The sequence below is a fragment of the Sylvia atricapilla genome, chromosome 12 (genome assembly GCF_009819655.1).
Source record: "Sylvia atricapilla isolate bSylAtr1 chromosome 12, bSylAtr1.pri, whole genome shotgun sequence".
In the NCBI taxonomy this organism is placed as follows: Eukaryota; Metazoa; Chordata; class Aves; order Passeriformes; family Sylviidae; genus Sylvia; species Sylvia atricapilla.
In genome coordinates this window covers 21,803,296-21,826,336 of record NC_089151.1, presented here as the reverse complement: position 1 = coordinate 21,826,336, position 23,041 = coordinate 21,803,296, and positions in this window count along the sequence as shown.

The following is a 23,041-nucleotide window of genomic DNA, read 5'->3' as shown; positions in this document are numbered from 1 at the left end:
ACAAATGCATTAACTTTAATATAGATTTGGTTGCAATCAGGTTCTCCTCTCTTTCCCCATATGTCATAAATTGCTGCCTGATGACTTTACCATGAAGAATTTTTGCCCAGACTTAGAGAGGTAATGCTGCACATCAGGTACTCCTACAGCCTTGATCCCTTTCCTACACTTTCTAAATGTAGAGATTTGGTGATTTGCACCTCTGCAGTGTTCTCTCTCTTCTCTCCAAATGCTCCAGCTCTGGGCCTAAAAAGAGTGGCAACTTTTATTCTGTGCAATCTGGTGTGTAGGTGTTTTGTTCAAGCACCAGCACATTAAACAGTCAGCACAGTCCATTTCAAATAATTAAGATTAATTTTCTCAAGCTCCTGTGAAAACAAAAAGAAAATTATTTGCAGCTACCCACACAGTGCTAGCTTAAGTGGGATAGACTAAAGTCATTACAGGTAATTAATTTAAACAAGTATTAGCCAAGCTTTGCCCATGTGACAAGTGATTTTTTTGTAAGTCAAAGTCAAAACACATCTATCTGAGCACTCTTCCAAATGGATGATGCACTTAGAAAGAGTGCATTTTCATTGGGAAAAAGCTGGATCTGATCAATTTACATGTGGCTTTTGACAGCCAAAATCTATCAAAAAAATCATGTCAAATACTAGCCAAAAAAAAAGGGTTTTGAAATGAATGCTGATGTTTCCAGAGATACTTAGGCTACTTATAATGAACTGGGGTTATTTACGAATTCCATGTAAGCAAATGAATTACTGAGTTCAAAATTTAATGGAGTTTGATTGATACAATCAGGGAGATTGAAATAAGGCTTGAAGGGTTTGATTCTTGATTAATGGAAATCTATATAGTTCATGTATTGTTTTCTTAATGTAATATATTTGGAATAAAAAAGGTTTAGATAAAGTTTAATAATAAGTAGAAATTAGGATGGAGTTTGAAACTGGAATCTATGCAGCAAATTTAAGGGTCCCTTCTGGGGGGCAAAGAAATGATATTCAGTGATCAGAGGAGCTGATTAAATAAATATTCATGTATTTTCCAAAAAATTGATTAAAAATTCACCATAATTTTTAAAGAACTGTTACAAAAATCATTGACCTCTTTTCCCCAAATCTGAAAGCTGTCCAAATTTTAATTTAATTGTTTAGCAGCAACAGTTGCCCATGAGCCCAAATTTGCTGTGATTTTTTCATGCAACATACCGGACAAAATGTGAATAAGAAATGGTGGTATAACTAAGACTGTTAAAAGTGCAAAGCAGGCTAATTAATTAATAAAGTTGTCTGAAATTTGAAGTTTGACACGTCAGTTACAAAGATGAGGGAGAAAACAAATGTTCTCTGTTCCCCACTGCTGTAGCTGAGCAGTGTCTAATTGACAACTGAAAATCATCCTTCAGTGGGCTCATATTTCTCAGGATCCACATCCAGTACCGCTTTGTGCTGTTAGATTTATTAGATGCCACAATGCTAATTATTTCTTGTGACCTTGTGATCTTTATAAATCTGAAAACACAAAATAGTCTCCCCAAAGAGATTATATTTATATAATTTTATTTCCTTGCTGACCTTTTGTCAGCAGTGGGGTGGTGGGGCCTGGGGACAGCAGCCCTGGGGAACAGCCAGAGCCAGCACTGCTCTTTTTTCCTGTCTTTCCCTTCCCCTCCCACCCTCCTGTTATTCCTCTCCCCAGCCACAGACAGAAACCTCTGTTTGTCACCAGCCTCGAGTGTCCCCTAGAGATGATGCTTTTTTGCTGCTTGTGTCCTTTCCTGCTGCTGCCTTTATCGTCCTGTTCATCCCAACTTTGTACTTCTTTGTCAGGAGATGTGAGTGGCCCCATTATTCAGAGTTCTACAAGTATTTCTCATGTTCTGCTGAGATTTGGGTTTTCCCAGAAAGCAGGCTAACAATACATTTCAGCCTAACTCAGGAGTCACTGGAGAGAGGCAGTGGGACTACACAGACAAGTTTTCTCCACCCTAATCTCTCTTATTAGAATCAGCTCTTGGAGAAAGAATCAACCCATACTGAGAATGAGGCTTTTATTAATGCAAGAAGAAATTTTGGGCAGGAAGGAGCCAGGTAGGTATCTGCTGTAAATGATTTAATTATATTCTGGGCTTGAGATATATTTGTAAATAAACCAAGCCATTTTTGCCTTAGCTGCTTGTGACACATGTACTGCATATGTGCATGGAAAATGTGTCATCTGTGCTCTCTGCTCACAGCACTGAGTGAGGTAAAAGAAGTGAATCCCACTGGCAGTGCAGCTCCCACAGAACCAGGACTTTCCAGGATAAAGCTTTTCATTGCTGAGCTGTGTTGCTAAACCCAGAGCTGTTTATCCTGCAGTCTTTCCAAGGGGGAGCAGCAGTGGTGCTGTTGTAACTCTCTCTGTAAAACACTCTCGGCAATTACGGAAGGTTGTGTTGAAGGATGGATAAACAACCACCATAAGGATGGATAAATAACCACCATCAGATTCTGAGCACAAGAACCCGTGTGCTTGTTGTTTTTTTCATGATTATTGCTAAGATCCACTCATTGGAAGGAGAGTTTCCAAGGATGCTTGGCCTGTTCTTAGCACATGGCATTAGGGCAGATGCATACACTTTAGCTGCCTGGTGCCACCCATACAGTCAGTACAATTGTCCCCACTGGGGCACAGCATTCCTTGAAACACAGGTTTCATATTAAAAATCAAATCATTCCTAGAGCTGAATTAACATTAAAATCTTTGTTTTCTGCCTCTTTTCCAGCCCCCACTTGTTTCACAGCACTGACTTCTGGCCAGAGTGCAGCAACAGCTTTGGCTTCAGGACATTTGTTTGAACTTGTGCCAGTCTTCAGTGGCCCCATTCTGACTGAGGTATTGATACTGTGATAATATCGACTTGGAAGATTTCCTGGGTGAAATCTGTTATCCTGGAGAAAAGGAAGCTCATGGAGACCTTCTGGCTCTGCACAACTCCCTGACAGGAGGGGACAGGCCAGGGGGTCAGGCTCTGCTCCCAGGGGACAGGAATAAGAGAACGGAACAGCATCAGGCTGGGCCAAGGGAGGCTCAGGTTGGCCTCCAGGAGGAATTTTTCCATGGAAAGGGAGGTCAAGCCTTGGCAGTAGCTGCCCAGGGAGGTTTGGAGTGCCCATCCCCGGAGGTGTTCAAGGGAGGCCTGGAGGTGGCACTCAGAGCTCTGGGCTGGGTTATCAGGGGGATCTGTCACAGGTTGGATTGAATGATCCTGGAGGTCTTTTCCAACCTTAATTATTCTCTGTGACCAGAGAAAAACAAATATGGCTTCTGGGTGCCCTAAGCAGTGGCAACTCTAATTCAGGCAGCTCAGTGAACACTTTTGGGTGCTGTGGGGCCAGTTTGTGCTTGTGTGTGCCTCATGTCACCATCTCAACCCAGTGGAGAGGAGGGAAGCTCAGGGCAGGACTCCATGAAAACAATCCCTAAAGTTTTGGGGGCTGGACCCTCTGCCCTGAGTGGAAAATCTTACCCAGAGACCAAGCACATGGAGCTGAGTCATTACTCCACCTTTCACTCCTCTCCCCATCCCATGTGGACATTCAGGGTCCCCAGGCTGTGTCCCTGTAAGTGGGGGGCTCATGCTGCACTTCAGCCCAAATTCACAGGATGAAGCACATTTACTCACTGACATGAAGCAAATCTCAGAGCATGGGAGAGAGGAAACCCGTGGTTTGGGTGGGTTGAGCATTTGCCCTCAGTATCCTCAAATCTTTGTGCCCTTGCAGAACTCCTGGATCTCCTGTCCTTCAGAAGGAGAGCACTGAAAGAAGACATTTGAACACCCAGTACTGGGTATTCTGCATTTGGATGAACCACCTTTACTCTGCCATCCCTTCTCAGCTCCTTGGGCTACAGGCAACATGAAAAATTATTCTCAGTCCCATTTTCAGGTACCTCCTTTTAATGCTGCACAACAAACTGTACAGCAATCAATGTCCAGCTCTGTTGTCTAGCATTTTTCTTTCCTCTTGGAGAGTGGTATAAATATTAATAGCAGTAACCATGAATATTCTCTTTTATCTGACATGCTACAAAAGAAGAAAGCTTCTCCAGATGAAATTGACTATTGATCTTGATGTGTGTATTTGCGCAACCACTGTCACTGTAATTTCAATACTATAATTAAAAAAATATTGAAGCAAGGTAACCTCACTCAAACTCAAGAACAGTAAAACCAGATGGAACATGATGGATGGACTTCTCTCTAACAGAACAAGGGTTAACTAGGAGCCAGAGATGAGACTACAGGGTAAAATAAGTGCGAAAGTAATGTCATCCCTCAAATTTGTTGTAATGCAAAAACAATCAATTTATTGTGAAAGAAGTTACAATTCTGTTAGGAGCAGAAGCCTCAAATGAACAGACCTGAAGCAAGAAAATTACTTGGAAGTGAGTGAAGGCTCGAGCCAGACCGAACTTTGGTTATTTTCTCTCTGCATTCATCATGTTTAGTGGTTATGCTTTGTTTAATAACAAGGACAAACAGTGGTTTAGAGCAGCTGTCCTCTCGCATTCCTGCAAATACAACCATTAGACGGGCTTTTTTTTCTGACTCTCTATGGCAAGAAGAAATTATTGCCCCCCATATATTCCCTTTTAATTCCAAAGCACAATGATCTCCTTTGGCTGAATGGCCAAAAGATGGAACAGAATGTTTTTAATGTGACTCTGATTGGCCTTTGTGTTCCCCACACTGTCTGGCTTTAATTCTTCTTAGAATGGCATTAGCATTTGTTGAATACATATGAAATTATATTTGCTGAAACTGTTGTATACAAAGAATGCTCTGCTACAGACTCTGTTCTTGAATAGAAATATAATGTCTTTATGCCAGTCATGAGGATTGCAAATCTCTGATTATGGGATTACATTTTCTGCAATCAGGAGGGGTTTGTGGAAGAATATTTTTAGTTTGGCTGCATGTTTTGTCTCCCTGTTCTTCATCAGTTCTTAGTCTTCTCTAAATTTCCTTCTTTACTGGGTTCACTGCACAAAAACCCCATGAATGGCTGAGATATCCATTTGTAGATTTTAACAGTTTATTCAGGGTGTATCTTCTCTGTCTTTGTAAGGAGGGACTAATTTTCCACTATTGTGAAAGTGGAATTAATTCTTAGATTTCTGATTTTTAAGCATTTGCTTTCTAAGAGCAGAGGCACATGAAACAGTTGTGCAAACTGAGCATATCTGGCTGAATCTTTTCCTTTGGTCTCCCTTAAAGGGGCATCTTGCTCATAGCGCTCACCCTGTATTGATGACATGTAAGAACTGGGCAGCGTTTTACTTTCCAGCCACACAAACCAGCACTTTAATAGTCTTGTCTAATTCCAGGATTAAATGGGGGAAATATACAAGAAGCACAGTTTCTGGGAGGTAAGGATGGACAGTGTGGAAATGGAGAGGGGATGTTGAGATCTCCGGGTTCATCTTGTGCAATAGCATTAAGCCACCTGCGTACTCAGCTTTGGGAATTGTTGTAATTCATGGAGAATTTACAATTCCTTGATGCTGCCTCAGGAAAGGTGTAGAAGATTCCCAGATTCCTACAATGATGTTTGTGAGATTTTTGCTGCCTTTCTTTTAAGGTGGGAAGTTGTTCGCATCTCCAGGTGATCAAATGAGGGTGATGTTTGTGCTGCAAGGGGAGGTGAGAATTGGGACAAATATTGCCAATAGGTGGAGGATTGATCATTATAAGAGATGAAAATATAGGGAAGATAAATATACATATTTATACCTTCTGATTTCTAGAAGTCCTTAATCTCATATAAAAGAGGCAAAATTTTGCATAAACAACAACAACAAAATTATCCCAGGAGGCCATCCAGCCAGAAAGGCCTTGAAGGAGACAGAATCTAAATTATCTAAGGGAATCTTACAGTTTTAGGGAGCACCTACAGCTCCATCTGCAGCACCCAAAACCTGCTCATATAGTATCTTTGGTGCCAAGCAATGCAGCTGGCAGTGGGATCTGCATCTCTGACCTGGTTTATACTTTAACTACTGACAATCTGTCCTCCCCAGGCAGAGAATTTGTTCAGTGTTCAAAATCACATCCAGAATTTTGTTTCTATTTTGTGAACTCTGAATCCTAAACCCATATGGAGTCTTGATGTTCTTTGTACATCAAAAACTGGACTTTTATTTTGACTCCAGTCAAAATATATAGATTTTCCTTTATCTTCACACCTCCGCCTTTGACGTTCAGTAGAATCAAACAGATTATTTCCTTGCTGAGTGAGCACGACTTTTACTTACTTCAATTGCCTGAGCAGTTCAGGGCTGACCAAGTTAAAGCTTGTTCTCAAGGATATTGTCCAGATGGCTCCTAAACCCTGACAGACCTGGTGCCTCAACCGCCTCTCTAAGAAGCCCTTCCAGTGCTTGTCTGCTGGTTTTGCACGGAACTGATTTTTCCAATAAAGTTATAGCAAAACCAAACAGTGACTAGGTTTGAATATTGACATCTAGTGAAGCCACTAGAAAAGTGACAGTTCTCTGTAAACACACCAGTTGGAATCAGAGAAACCTTGTGAAAAGCTCTCTTTTCTTACGGTCTGTAAGAGGTGACAAGGCGGCCCCTCTCCCTCCTTGCTGCAGGGGCCGGGCTGGCCCTGCCCTGCCTTGGCCAGGAGCGGCCCTTGGGCCCCGGGTCAGGGCTGGGCCAGTGAATGCCGGGCACGGCGGGGGAGAGAGGAACCCGTCCTGGCCACATCGGCCTTCCAGCAGCTGTTAACATCCTGCACTAGGCTGCCCCCACACTGCGCCCCTGGAGGGCCTTAGGCCCTCCGTCCTGCAGCTGCAGAAGGAGGGGAAGCCCAGGCACGCTGCTGTGAGGTCCCAGCCCTCCTGTCCCCACAGTGCGCTCCAGCCAACACTACCGAGATCCCTGGCTGAGGGAGGGCCCAGCGCATGAGGGCTCATGCAGCTCAACCCAAGGGCGGCTCTGCAGCCGTGCGAAGTGGCCTGCAGCCAGGCCACCTTCAGCGGCCGCCCGGGAAAGGCTGTATGACCTGCTGCACACCTGCGAGAGGTTTAACTCTTTTCTTGCACAGATGAATCTTGCAAAACACTAATCCTCTCTCTAAGTGAGAGAAAGAGACAGATTGAAGACATGTAGAGAGACAATATGAAGACATCAAAGTCAATAAACGGAAAAATTGAATCTTAAGTGGAAAGGGAATGAGAAGATGCCTAGTCTTAGGCTAAAATTCTTTGGTAAAGCCATGGTAATGGACTGTAATATATTAGAATATCCATTTAAGTCGTGGAAATATGTGTTGTGGAGATGAAAAGAGTGTTCAGATTGCAGATATAAGCAAAGGTATTTGTAGTGGACTAAATAAATATTGAAGTAGCCGTGATCTTAAGAGAAGCTCGAACAGAGAAAGAGAGAGATGAGACGAAGATTTGCCCCCAGAAAGAGAAAATATCTCTGTTCCTAGAGATGAGTAAAACATTTGTTTTTGAGCCACTCATGTTTAAAATGGTCCCCCAGGAATTTACATTGCCCATTAGGCAGCTGTGGGAAGGCTGCATCATATGGGAGGGACTTCACAAATGCAGGTTCCTGTGCGGCTGCTTTTGTGCAATTAAAAGCCACAAGAGAACTGTTCTTTCTTGTGGGGAAGTTTCAATGGCAGACCAAAAGAGACTTCGGTCTTGTGAGTGCTCCCATTTTAAGCTCATCTTACCTTTGTTAACTCCTCCTTTGAAAACTCCGCCTCTACAACACCCTGTATAACCTCACGACCTGCCCCTGCTCCTCTGCTTTGTCTTCACCTCCTTCCTGGCCTGCAGTGGGGGGAATAAATGGATTCTCGAGCTTAACATAAGAGACTTGTCTCATCTGTTTCCCTGCCAGCAGCTGTCCCTGGACAGGATGATCACTGTAGCCACGTGGTGCTACAAATGGTGGAGAATGCGGGCACCCAGTGAGGACAGACCGACCTGCACCCCGTAAGCCACCCTCAGATTGCTACACATTGTGGGACCCCCATCTTCCATGGAGGTAAAATGTTTACAGGGAGAGAAACATCCAGTAAGAGGACTGGCTTACTGGGGATCGAGAGATGAAACTAACATCTAGCATCACAAGTGTTTTCATTCTTCATGGAAGGGAGTTTTTAAGAACTACAAGTGGCTAGTCTGCCTGCAAAAAGGACCATGCTGGAGACTTTTACCAACTCTCCTGACATGCAACGTATGGACAGTAAAGCTACTTATGGATGATTATAGGTGAATTGCATGCAGAGTGTCAGTGCCCTAAATCAGTGATCCACCCTCCAGTGAACCCCCATGTTTTTCACTTGCTGTGAAGCTGCGTGTGTCTTTCCTTACCCTTTGTTACTAAGAGCATGGCAAGGAGTGAAAAGTGCCAGAATGGCACGGAGCTGTTACCGTCTCTCCGTCACCCTGCCCCTCTCCATCCCTATCCCACTTTCCTTGAAGGCAGGACAAGGTCAGAAACCATCCAGAAGCGACATGGGTGCACTACCATCTTCCCACTGTCCTTTCTCCTCCTTCACCCCCCCGTGTCTTTCCATATCCCTTGTTCCCTGCCCAGGGAAGGCAATGGCCTTATTGTCCTGGGTGCTCCTTCTAAAAAATGGTGCTTACTACACGGTTTTTGAGATACCCTCTTTCCCACCAAAGTCCTTTTCTGGTCCTGTGCCTGTGCTTCCCCCGCACCTACAACCCCCCTTCCTGCTGCATGGCTGCAGCTGCCCCTGCCCCAGACCTGTGCAGCAGGAGAGGCGAGGCAGGACTGGTCAGCCCAAGAGAGGGGCTGGACCTGTGCTCTGCAGCTGTCCCCATACAGGCCCACAGGGCAGAGATCGTGTGGGGGAGCTGGGCAGCCTTAAACAACACTGGGCTCTACTGTGTGCTGTGGCTCTGCTACTGCTGCTTTCACTGTTCCTGGCTTCACAGTCATCGTCATCAATCCAGCAGAGTAACACCTGCAACACCAGTACAAAGGCTGAGACCAAACACTAAGAACTGTGCCCCTCATGAAGAGGAGATCAAGAAACTGTACCCCTTCTTGTCAGAAGGTCAAGGGCCAAAGGAGACTGAACTATTAGCTCATTAAGTGAAAATGTATTCATTTAATTCAGTATCATTTCTGTTACCTTAGCCTCTGTAAGTCTCAAATGCTTTTCTATTGCTTGTTAATTCAGCTTAATAATGTTCATCTTAGTTTTGTAAACCAGTAAGTTATATTCCTGAGAATCCTTTATTATGAGTTACTCAACACAGCTTTTAACCAATTTACAAATGGAGGAGTTGTGAGTGCTCCCATTTCAAAGTCATCTTACCTTTGTTAACTCCTCCTTTGAAAACTCCGCCTCTACAACGCCCTGTATAACCTCACGACCTGCCCCTGCTCCACCACTTCATCTTCACCCTCTTCCCGGCCTGGGGTGGGGGAAATAAATGGATTCTCGAGCTTAACATAAGAGACTTGTCTATTTCCCTGCTGGCGGCTGTAACCTCCCTGGACAGGATGATCACTGTGGCCATGTGGTGCTGCTACACTGCCTCTAAATGAACCGATGAAAGACTATTTCATAGGAGGCAAACTGGCCTAGAATTTCAAGTTTTGTCTCTATACATTGTTTGTGAGAAGGGGAGGGGAAGTGTTTCGAAGGTTTTATTCTGATTCTTATTTATTGTTGGAATCCTGGGCAGGGAGAATTTTAGACTTTCTGTGCTGACAGGCACTGACCCTCAAGAAAATACTGCATTTGACCTGAGGCCTTGGAAAAGTCCTCCAAAATTGAATGATAACACTGGAATTATGGGTGTGTAGTTTGAATAAAAGTGCATAATATCACATGGTGGAAATATAGAATATAGTAATATATATATAAGATATATGGAGGTTCTAGAGTGGAGGCTGAGTCCTTTTTCACCTTCTTCTTCATGGGTTTGGGTGGTATTTTTTAATTGCATGGAAAAATCCACATTATGGGCCATGGATGATTGGTTATTGGGTTAAAAGTAAAAATAATTTAGGTGTCATTTCTTTATTGGATGGTGTGTTTAAAAGACCTTGTAAAGAGAAAGAGATGGCTCCGTTTTTACTTTGTTAGCTAGAAGTGCTCACAGCTTGTGAAACTATAATATAGATAAGAATTAATAAACATCTGAATCCGAACACTAAACACCATCTCTTGTGCATTTAATCCCAACTCTGGCAGAAAAAGAAGGTAAAAAAAGCAACTATTAATTTTTTCTCAATTGTAGTTTTGTTAATATACCTGTCTTTATATCCTTTTAAATTTTAGGCCTGCTTTGCTCTTCTCCTAGTCCTATCTCACAGCATAAAAATAAATAATTGTAGTGGTGTGATGGTTTTACATTTTCCAAATTTGTTTGCTAACTGGGAGATAGGATTTTGGGAGAAAAAGGCAAAAACTTAAAAGTTAAACAGATTTTGATAACATACACTAAGAGGAGAAAATAAGAAAAGAGAAGAAAAAAACCACAAACCAATTTTTAAATCAGCCCTTTCTCCCACCATAAACTGTTCATTTTCTACAAACAATGTAAAGAGCCAAAACTCAGAACTCCAGGTCAGTATCACTTATGAAACAGTCTTTCATTCAGTCTTTGAGAGAGAGAAGTCTTTCCTGTTGTTTGGTAACTTTCCACAAGAGGAACAGTCTGCTTCTGGCTTCCAACTCACACAAAAGCAGCCTGCCCAAGAAATTCTGCAGTTGTGGAGCTTCCCATATCACGTAGCCTTTCCCATGACTAGGTATGGGCCATAGACTCACAGACTGGGGTTGTAGCTTTAAAAAATGAGCAGTTGCAAAGGCAAAGGATCTTTGCCAACTCAGGGAACAGAGATGTTCTTCTCACTTCTTCACTGGTAGAGGGCTTCTTCTCATCTCTCTCTGTTCAACATCTCATGAGGTCAGAAAAATCACAGCTGCTAATTCAATATTCACTCAATTAATCACAGAAACCTTTGTTCAAATCCACAAATCATCTCCCCAATTTATACTGTCCACAATTTAAAAGATTATTCTAGCATATTACAGTCTGTTACCATCATCCATAGGAGATTTTCAGCCTAGAACCAAGGCAACTTGTCATCTCTATCACTAAAAAAGTCACTCTTCCTTTACTAACTTTGAGATCTCCATATCATCCCTTTACACATCTCCAATTTGGCCTTTTCTCTCAGCTCTGAGAAGGGCTAGAGTTTAAGAAAGTCTCAATCTGTGTCAGGAAATAGTTAAAGCTTGCCAGGCCTGCGGTGGACATGTGAGCTCTCCCAGGACAGCTGCGACTGTTTCAAAGCCATGCTGGTGGAGACCAGTAGGTGCCTTCTCTTACCCCCCTTGATCTGTGCAAGCATAGGGTGGGGGGAGATCCCGTGCTCCCCCCGGGCCAGAGGTACTAGCAGCCGGGAGACCCAGGGCACGGCCCTGCCACGGCCTGGCCCTGTTCCCCGCCGCAGCCCCAGACATGTGGCCAGAACTACCAAACTGCAGCGCTGCCAAACTGCCAAACTGCTGAACTGCTGAACTGTGCCAGTGCTGAACTGTTCCAGTGCTGAACTGTCCCAGTGCCGAACTGTCCCAGTGCCGAACTGTCACTGTGCTGAACTGTCCCAGTGCCGAACTGTGCCAGTGCTGAACTGTGCCAGTGCTGAACTGTCCCAGTGCCAAACTGTTGCTGTGCTGAACTGTCCCAGTGCCGAACTGTCCCAGTGCCGAACTGTGCCAGTGCCGAACTGTCCCAGTGCTGAACTGTCCCAGTGCTGAACTGTCCTAGTGCTGAACTGTCCCAGTGCCGAACTGTCCCAGTGCCGAACTGTGCCAGTGCTGAACTGTGCCAGTGCTGAACTGTCCCAGTGCCAAACTGTTGCTGTGCTGAACTGTCCCAGTGCCGAACTGTCCCAGTGCCGAACTGTGCCAGTGCTGAACTGTCCCAGTGCTGAACTGTCCCAGTGCTGAACTGTCCCAGTGCCGAACTGTCCCAGTGCTGAATTGTCACTGTGCTGAACTGTCCCAGTGCGGAACTGTCACTGTGCTGAACTGTGCCAGTGCCGAACTGTCCCAGTGCTGAATTGTCACTGTGCTGAATTGTCCCAGTGCTGAAGTGCTGCTGTGCCGAACTGTGCCAGTGCTGGACTGTCAGTGTGCCGCCAGCAGCTGGGGGTGGAGGGGGCTGGGGCGCAGCCCTGTCACGGCCGGCCTCAATCCCTGCCAGGGCCCTCCTCAGCTGCCCACGATGTTACCTGCTCACCAGACAGGGGGAAAAGAAGAGGTCTCAAACCCAGCTTCAGCTTTTTATATGGGCATTACCAAAAGTCGCATTCCGTTTTCTGAATGGTCAGAACTGCATGTCAATCCAAAACTTGTCCCCCAGTAGGTCCCTGTCCTTTCCAGAGAATTTTAAGGTCCTAGCAGAGCAATATTCTTTAACCAAAAAAACCCCAAACTGTATCAACCTATGACAAGTGGGTACTCAAACCACTACACAAAATGTTGCATTTGCCGGGAAACAGAAATTGTTGAATCTGAAACTACTACATGAATTGGTATTTCCGCCTGATTTCAACCCTAAAACCATCGCATCTTTGTGATTGTGTCTGAAAAGAAGTGCTCCCTAATGTGTGGTAAAACCTCATCTGGAAAAGCTTTGCTCTATTCCCATGGCCCATCAGCGGATACAGTGTTCCTTCCTCTGTAGAGAGCAGTGATGTCACCCTTATCCTGCTTCCTCCCAAGTTTAACATGCTCTGAGTCCTCAGCTCTTCATAGGACATCCCTTCCAGCCCTTTCAGCAGCTCTGCCTACTTCTCAGTGCATCAAGGACTGGAGACACTGGATGTCCCTGACTTTTTGATCAGACTCATTATCGTCTTTTGTTTGCATCTAGAAAAGGAAAATAATTTTGGAAGGGTTTTTTTTTTTTTTTTCCTTAGTCTTCACTGTCACTGGTCTCCTGCTGAAAATGGAAACAATGAAGAGGCGACTTCAGTGCCAGAAATGTGGTGTGGGAGCAGAAGCAGTGACAGCTCTGCAGCAAATCCCTCACACAAATGACATTAATGTAGGTCAGAATAGCAATAGATATTAGACAAAGTCCAGAAAACATCCAAAAAGCCTTTATTTTTCATCAGTTTGGTTTCTCTTTTTTAATTTTTCCCTCAAATATCAATCATTACTTCTTGTTCTGTTTTCTTAAGGACTCCTGATGAGTCAATGCATGAATATCTCAAGGTCCAGCCATTCTACTTGATTTTCTTTCCCTTTTCTGGTGGGTTGTGACTTGAATGAATGCTGAGATAATCTTGGCTGTTCTTGGGGGCACATCATCTTAATATTCTTTATTGCTAGAGTCACCGGAATGAATCTGTGGCTGGAAGAACCATGATAAATTCAATATTTTAAACACTCTCCTAACCAGAATTTTTACCTGTACTTCCTGACTTATTTTTCACAGGAAGACACTCACTTTTTCTATTCCAAGTACCCTTATTTAGCATGAATATATATTGAGGGAAGTTCTCAAATTTAGAACATTCTGAAGAAGATTTAGAAATCAGCAGACTTGAATGATTCAAAACTAATAGTGACCTCTAGTGACTAGAGAATTCAGTGTGTCTTCCAGAGCAAGCCTAAATTTGCTGTAAACACAGTATTTTATAAAAGTTCAGAACGGCATTATATTATTTAAGAGAGGGAATTTTTGCTTTTATGCTTTTGTCAGCTGAAATTCATGATTTATAGCTAATACTGATATCTACTTGAATGTTCCTGTCTTAATAATCCTTGAATATATTTTAATACCTTTATTGTAGTCCAGAAGTAATTAGACTTTGTTTGAAGCGCATCTGAACTTCTTTGCTGTGTGTTCTCTGGAACTCAGAGGGGAAAATGAGAATACTCCAAATGATTTCACACCTCATCTCAAACTCTTTGCATGGGTTTAATTTTATAGATGTTATCTCCTGTGGCCTGAGTCTCCAGCTAGGTTTTACTGAGAATTTCTCACAAAGCTTTTTGATTAATCTGGAGATAAAGTTCATTAAAAACCACAAAATATTGTGCTTTTAATGCCATTTTCTCTAAGAATTAATATCTCATTGCTGGAAATACTTTGGATTTTATGATGCTCTGCCCTGACTTCACTCAGAGCACCCAGTGTTCAGGTGTAATAAAGTCATGGAATCGTTTGGTTTGGAAGGGACCTTCAAAGGTTTTCTAGTCCAACCCGTCAATCACTGACACCTCTTTTGCTTGGCACTGAATGGTAGATGTGTATTTGATTTTATTCCAACTCAAATTCCAATTCAATATTTTATTCCAATTCAAATAAATGTGACAGGGGTCAGTGGTGACTGTGATTGGTTATCAGTGGGACTTGATGATCTTAAAGGCCTTTTCTAACCACAGTGATTCTATGATGGTGCAGAGAATCATTTATTACCCAGTCACCTTCTAACATTCCCAGTGTTTTCCCACACAATTATTGCAAAAGCTGCACTATATAGTAGCTGTTTATTTCTTTTAGTGGCATGAAATGAAAACTTTATTTTTGTTAAATACGCGATTTTACTTAACGGGTACAATACACTGTTACAGAGACACAGCACAATATTACTTAAGGGATAGGGGATGAAAAAAATTGGAAAGAGAGGAAAAGAAATGCCAATTCTATTTAAAGCTCACTTCCACCAAGAAAAAGTGCAGTAAAACATAATCCAAATGAAAAGAGGAAGTCTTGCACTTTTCATTCTCACTGTTTCATTTAGATATTACTGAAATGAAGAGGTTTTTTTAGTTTTGCTTTGATTTTGGTTTTGTCTGTTTGTTTGTTTTTCTTTTTGAGGAAATGAACTGAATGATACAAGGAGCTGGAAATATGATGGGTCAGAAAGAAGCAGTGTGAGAACACCCCATCAACCCTCAGTGAGACCCTCAATAGGCAATTTCCATTCAATTTCAAGGAGGTGCTGCAGGCTAAAAAATCTGCCCAAAGATGCTGCTAAGGTTGTTATGTAATCAAAGGTAATTGGCTTGCTGACAGAAGCCTGGGATGCAAACGTTTTGCTGTGCTGTAGCCTCAGAGGTTATACCAGACACACCTTTTATCTGGTGTACAAATCCATATACTGAGTGTAACTACAGCTACTGTTGAGCAGGGACTTTAACATTGCTTATGAATGCCTTGTTCATTACTAAGCCAGTCTTTATTCCGATGAGGTAAATTGCTTAAAATATTTGGAGCCATTTAGATTTAAAATCACCAAGAATCTAAGTCTCTTTAACCTCTGACATGTGCACAACTCATAATACAAATCTATAATTTGTTTTTCTGTTCATGTTTACTTTGAAAGATCCAATGTTTTCCTGGTTTGCTAAAGAGGAGATCAGTTCTTGATCAGTTTTTTCATATCCTTCCTGTGCCCTGATATTAAAAACTCTTGAGAGATACTGCTTCACAATGATTTCAGTATCTGTAGGAGAGGAATTTTGGGTTATTTACAGTTAGATACTGTACTTTTATGTAATTGCTGAACGGAGACCAGACATCTCATGTGTGAGAAGAGGTGGTTGCTTCATCTAGTGTTTTGGTTGTGGATCCTTTTGAAGGAGATGTTATTTTGATAGCACGGTATATGGAGATTTACGTGATGGTGTTTGAGGCTCTATAGCAAAATTTACTGTCAACAGCTAAATTCCTTGGGGTTTTTTGTTGTTGTTGTTTTTGGTTTTGTTTGTTTATTGGTTGGCTTGTGTTGGGTTTTTAATTATTTTTTTTTTTAATTTGAGAATTATACTAAAAGCAACACCCTATTTTCCAGAAAGGGATTCTTTAACAGAAGTTATGCTGAAATTGCTTGCCTCTATTGAAAACTTACAATAAGAATTCCAGAAGTTTGTTTCTCATTTAGAAAACAGACATTTCAAAAGTGAGCAAGATTGTCCAAACCTTCTTGGTGTCCAGCACCTTAAAAATTCAACCCTTAGAGGGCTCCTCTTGCAGACTGTGGAGCTCTACAGCAACATGGGCTGTTCCCATCCTTATTCTCAAAGAACGAGCCTTAATTGGTATTTTTCCCTTATTTGACTTCAATACCATCTCTTAAATCTTGTTTTGGGAAATAAAACTTGATCATATCGGTTTATGTCCTTGGTGTTGTCTCTGCTACCAAGGTTGGGCAAGGTTTGGAGCAGCCTGGGACAGTGGAAGGTGTCCCTGCCTGTGGCAGGAGTGGCACTGAATGAGCTTTAAGGTCCTTTCCAGCCCAAACCACTCTGAGATTCTATGACCATAGGGCTTTTTCAAAATTATATCAGGGAAAAATATATCTGGAAAACCCTGATGAAATATTAAAAATGGAGTAATAAAAATGCATGTCCTCGAATAATTGTTTCAATGGGAAACCTTTGAATAAATTGTTGTCCAAAGGGGCTTTTTTCCAACAACTAGCAGAAATTTAACTCCAAGGTTTGATTTTTGACTCTTAGCTTTAAGAACCATTAATGATATGATACAAATTATTTTGAGAAAATGGAATTGCAACTACCTAAATTACAGAAGCAAATCAAATATGAGACATCTGCCTCTGCGTTGGGTGGGGTATTTTCAGAGCTCTCTTCCTAAGCCAGAGTCCGTGCTGATAGCAGCACTCCCTCCTTTTCTGTTTTATCTCTTTTTCCTTTTTTTTTTTGTTTTTCCTGTCCATTTTTAACCTCTGGTGAGTTGTTTGGGGTAGCAAAGCTTAGGGGGAAATGCAGGCTTATGCTTCAGATTTGAGGAATCACAATGGGGGATGTTTGCCATCTTCAAAGCTATTTACACCTCTGGTTCTGAACTTAATAACATCATTTTGAGGGTGAATTATAGAGGATGATGCTCATCTTACCAACTTCCAACTCTAATTGAAGACTCAAATTTGTCACAGACTGGCAGGGGGAGAGGCACCTCCTCTGAGGCATGCTGGGTTTCATCTAACAAATGTTGAGGCAGAGAGCAAGTGCTCTGTGTTCTGCATGTCCGACATTTGTAGGTTGTAACTGCAGGCACAGCAGTCCCCGGCAGAACCTAACTGGAGATCACAACCTCACTAAGCTGGAGTTGAAAAATACACAGTGCTGCTCTCTATTTGAATTTTTTTAGTTAATTTCTGAGGTGACACACAGCTGCTGGAACAAGGCCTCACATTAGACCCTGTAGGCAGAATCTGGACTAATAAGATGTTGTGCTATGATTATTTCAAACTCTGCTTTGCCGGTCTCCATTACTTTTGTATTTTTCTGCTGCAAAAGGAAAGCCAGATTTGAAGGTTATATTCACTTACCCAAATGTCAAATTCCGTATGAACGTCTCAGCTGACATTTTTCTCTCTGCTTGGTGAGGAATGATCCAAATGTCTGACAGTAGTGCCGCACCACCTGCATCCTACTCTCCATGTTCAGACATGAAAGCTCGATTTGGTCTTTGTCTCAGCGAGCTGATAAAGACCTGAGGTTGGAAAATGTTAACATAATAGCTTGACATTTTGCTTCTTTTTGTTCAGCTTGGGGGACTTCTTGTATTTAATCTAAGGGAAATACAGTGTGAAATATTTTATGGAGTGACTACTTCCAATTCTGCCTTTGCTTGCACATACCTTTCAGCACAGTACAACCTCCTACCACCAGTAGTTAATACTTGCAAAATGAGAGAGGTGATTCCATTTCTTTCATACTCAGAAGTTTCTGGTGTGTATTTGATATCAGAGTTTCAGAAAGGGCATGAGAGTCTGTTGTGTCTAATCAGACTCTTAATTAGCAGGCTGTGACTTTCTCTATGTAGCCATGTAAGCTCAAGGCTTACCATTTCTGTTTTATCTGAGGTTACTTTATGGGAAGACAATGTGCAAGGGAAACTTCTTGTCTGGGTGCACCAAGTTTCAAATATTATCTCAGGCAGACATCAAGGAATGCCTCCCAGGAAAGGTTGCAATTGTGTGAGCAGTGTTAGCTGTTTTACACAGCAGCTTCTGCTCCCAGGAGATTAAATGGATTTGTGCAGAACTGGAATCCTGCTCTGGAGCTGAGCCAGACCTGCAGGCTCCTGAAAACCAGGGAAGTGTCTGTGTCTCACTCCAGCTGGAGGAACACCAAGGGGTCTCAGGGACTCCCTGGCCTAAGACAGGGCTGCTGCTGGCTTGGAGAAGAAACAAAAACCAAGGCAAAAAGCTAGACAGAAAACTACCTTGTGATGTGTTTCTTTAAAAATACCACCAAGGGCTTTCTCTCCCTCCCCTACCCTCTCTCTCACTCCCCCTCCCAGGGTGTGTGACCCCAACACGGCCAAAATGGGGTATTTTGTTTCATGGTGTGTACAGTGAAAAGTTACACCAGGTTAGGAGCCTTGGGGATGATTCTTCATATTCCTTCCTTATGAGTAAGACTTCTTGCCAATTCTTGTTTTAACAAAAATTTGCAAAATAATTTACATTCCTTGAGTTGAGGGATTTTTTTCTCCCATTTTCCCAACATTTTTTCGCAGGTTGACTTAAGCTTGTGTTAAGTTATTTTACACAAATTATTGAAAAAAATCTGCAAAAGTTAGAGGCTGTTAAATAGAAATAAACCAAATTTTATTGGGTCAGACCCTGCTAACAAACTTCTGGACATTTCACCCAGGCAAAGGAAGCCACTTGCACCAGCTCAAGCTTTTCAGAACCTTCTCTTTACATTAGAAATATTATCAATTTTATGTGATCCAAAGTCTTACTGAAGAAGAGAAGGATTTTAAAATTGCTTTGGAAGGAACTTATCCCTGATGCTGTTGCAGAACAGATGACAGGAAGAATTGATTCTCAGGAACTAATTTATTTTAGAGCTCTGTTTGGGAGAAAATTCACTGAGTGAAAGTCTTCTGTTAAAATAAAAATATTTAAAACCCTATAAAACGTCCACAGAAGAACTCTTGCACTTCACCTATTAACTTCAAAAAAAGCTGGTAAATAGGGAACATTTGGAATAGATTTTGATGCCAATTTGAGTGTAGGAATGTGGACAAACGAATTTTAAATGTTGATTTTTTAAAATAGAAAATGTGAAAGAAAACTTTCTGAGCCTTTTTTCCTCCCTCCATTTGTGAGACTCACAAGGGAAGTTAATGTGATCCAAAGTGTAAGATGAGATGCATTGTCAGGATATCAGTCAGAGGATTTTCAAATTATGACTTTACCAAAATTGGTAGGTAAACAACCTCTTTTGATATGATCATATTTTGCTGTTTAGAGCCTGCTTGTACATAATGATATACTCAATTTGTATGACTGACAATGATTATTTCCTTCCTTTAAAATCTAAGCAAATAGTTTGACAAGAAGGGAATGAAACTAATTCATACTTTCTGTCACTGATCATGAAAAACAGGCTGGAAATAAATAAAGTGTTCAGACAAGTAATGTGTTATCTGATAATTCAACTGAGATTTTTTTACTGTTTCTATGGACTATATTGCTGGAATTAACCGTGCTTCTATTCAGAAATTACCCACATATGATTCCACTTTTTCCTCTTTTATTTCTTCAGGTAATGTTTAAAAGTTATGTACCTGGAGCTTTAGATTTTGGAAATACTCTTTGAAAGTTCCTTTGATTCTCGTTCTGTTTGGTATGCCATTTTTTTTTCCTATAATTGTTCTCCAAGTTGTTCAGTGCTGTTTGAACTTTTACATTGCATCTATTAACTTTAGTAAATTGAGAATCTCAATGACTGAAAACCAAGAGACTTAGGGATTAGCAGCTGAGTTATCAGTGTTTAGTGCCATGCTGAACTCCTGCAACATCCAAGATTTCAGCAAGGGTCTGGCAGGTGTAATGCAGGAATAAGAGGATGCCAGTCTGGGTCACCAACAAGAGCCCAGGCAGAGGATGTTATGAAATGAAACGGCAATAAGCAGATTAACTTAAAAAATTAAAACCAGCCCTGACATTTAACTGAAAGGAAAATGTGAGTACAAATTCTCACTCCATGAATTCATAGAATTATTCGAGGGGAAAAGACCTTAAAGCTTTTCCAGTACCACCCCTGCCATGGGCAGGGACACCTCCCACTGTCCCAGGCTGCTCCAAGCCCCAGTGTCCAACCCGGCCTTGGGCACTGCCAGGGATCCAGGGGCAGCCACAGCTGCTCTGGGCACCCTGTGCCAGCCCTGCCCACCCTGCCAGGGAACAATTCCTGCCCCAGATCCCATCCAGCCCTGCCCTCTGGCACTGGGAGCCATTCCCTGGCTCCTGTCCCTCCAGCCCTTGGCAATTGTCTCTCTCCATGTTTCCTGCAGCTCCCTCAGGCCCTGCAAGGCCACCCTGAGCTCAGCCCAGAGCTTCTCCTGTCCAGGTGAACAATCCCAGCTGTGGCAGCCTTTCCTCCCAGCAGAGCTGCTCCATCCCTCTGCTCCTGCTGGAGCCTCCTCTGGGCTCTCTCCAGCAGCTCCAGGTCCTTGCTGTGCTGGGCCAGGGCTGGGGCAGCTCTGCAGGTGGGCTCTCACCTGACGGGGCAGAGGGGCAGTGTCACAGCTCAGCTGGCCTGGAGCTGGACAAATCAATCTGGCCATAACAGAAAATGCAGCTTGGCTAAGCCTAGTTCTTTCTAGAACAAGTCCCTGGGTGAGCAGTGATAGGATGGATTTGAATTTCTGCAGGGGACCTTTGCCATTCCCATTCCAACCTGAATGCAGACACATGACTGGCCGGGAGCTGGGTGGTGAAGAAATCCCAACCAGTCAGTTGTCTGAGGCTGGGAATTTTGAACCCTCTATAAAAGGAGGTGGCCATAATAAACCTTTGCTGTTTGTCTCACGATCATCAGTGACTGGAGTTTTGAATCTGTCTCCAAGCTACAACCACACGTGACAGGGCAGAATCCCCCTCCCCTGCTGCCCATGCTGGGGCTCAGCCCAGGGCAGGGGGGTTTGGGGTCCCAGTGCACACGGCAGGGCAGGGCCAGCTCTGCCCCACAGCTCCCCCAGGGCCTTCTCCCAGGGCTGCTCCAGCTGCTCAGCCCCAGCCTGGATGGACCCCGGGGCTGCCCCGGCCTGGGTGCAGCACCGCTGAACTAGGTAGAGCAACTTGCTGCTCTCCATGGTCTCTTGAGCCAGAATGAACAATTCCAGCTCTGCTCAAAAAGTTAAACTATTGAGAATATCAGTCTGGACCAAGTCCCATTTTTATTGTCAATCCCTTTTTTTGGTGGATAATTTCAACATGTTTCTATTACGAGTAATTCATGTCATCAGTGTTCTTCAGAGGTTTTGTCTAAGGATATCTGAGCTTCTTTCTTGTATTTTGTCTGCAGCTTTCTATTTATAAACTCCTTGTTTTGGTCTTGAACTGCAGGCTTGGGTCACCTGTGCTCTGCTGAAAGTAGAGCCACCAGGAGTTATTTAGGATGAACCTCTGTGGGATGAGTCCAAGGGATGCATAGTTAAGACCTTTATGGCATAAGCAATGGGGCAGCACAATTCCTATGGTATGAGCAGCTCTTTTTGTACTTTTGCTGCTTTAGCACTTCTTGAATAGATAGTTTCATTTTCCCAACTAAATCTTAACCCTCCTGTCTGTTTTCTGTAAGCCACAGGCACAATTTCATCTCAAATGTGCTTTTCTGTCTTTCAGTCAGACAGCCAGAACACCATTAGAACCTGATGCCACAGCCAGGTTAAGGAAATTACTCTCTAGTTCACCAAAATGTTTTAACCCAGTGGATGAGATAAGAACTAAATGCATTTTCAGTCATTTAGCAGTGATCCGTATCTGGAGAGGGAGTGATTCAAAGGAGGAGAGACAACTCCCTAAGAGCTCTGGAGCTTGTTCCCTGCTCAGCTGAGCTGAGCTGCTGCTGAGGTGATGGGATTTTTGGAGATCTCTCTCATTCCACAGGTATGTGAGGAAATGTCCCCCTTTAGTTAATTCAGTACTTATTCTAGTACTTCCCTTATTTTGTTTCCAAAGGAATGGAGGTAATTTCTGACATTTGGGGTTATTATCATGATTGCAGGTTATTACCTTTATGCAAACATGATGTTTTATATGAAATAAAGTTATTTAATATCAACCTAAAACAATTTGCAGGCTTCTTGTTACAAGTGCTTTGTTCTAGGCTTTTTTTACATACAAGTTCTTCTTAAAATGAGAAAAAAATGTTTCCATTCTGGAGAACTGTTCTGACAACTTACTGAATTAAAGAAAACTGGGATCTACATTACACGAACTAAATATTTTAAATGGATCTATTATATTTGCTGACATGTGACACTGCCAATGTGTTTGCTTTGCTAACTGGGATTTTTGTACTCTGTTATACAATATCTAGCCTGGTACTGTAATTTTCCAAAGGATCTCTGGGTATCAAACCAAGTTTCCATTGATTTTGAATTATCTGTGATAAAATATAGACATAATTCAGTATTTTCTTCATAGAAGGAGTAACCTGTCACTATTTTTCACTGCAATCATGCTTGAAAAATTGCTATGCTCCTTATTCTATATAATCTGTCTATAATTAATATTCCATAATGTGTAGGAAACCAAAATACCTTTGCTAACAGCTGGATAGTATGTACCTAAATTTCTGCCATCTGGTCCTACAGTATTGGCTAACACAGGGGGCTGAACTTATCACAAAGTCAATATTTAATAGAAATACAAATCAGGAGGGCTGGTGAGCAGAAGAGCAAGGGAAAGATTAAATACATATAGCAAGATGGAATGTTACAATGAATTCTTTACCTAAAACACTCAGTGTGTCTTTATACATTAGTTGGATTGCAGTTCTGCCCCTCAAACAAGAAGCTGAACTATTTAAATATGCAAATGAATTCAAATGTTAATCAATACCCTATCTTTGCCCTCTGCCCTCTCTGCCCTCATCAGTGAAAATGTGCCTGGACCCCCACCCTGACATCCCATCTCTTTCCCAGCTGGCCCTGCTATTCCTGTTGCCTGGATACAAGTGGCAAGAAG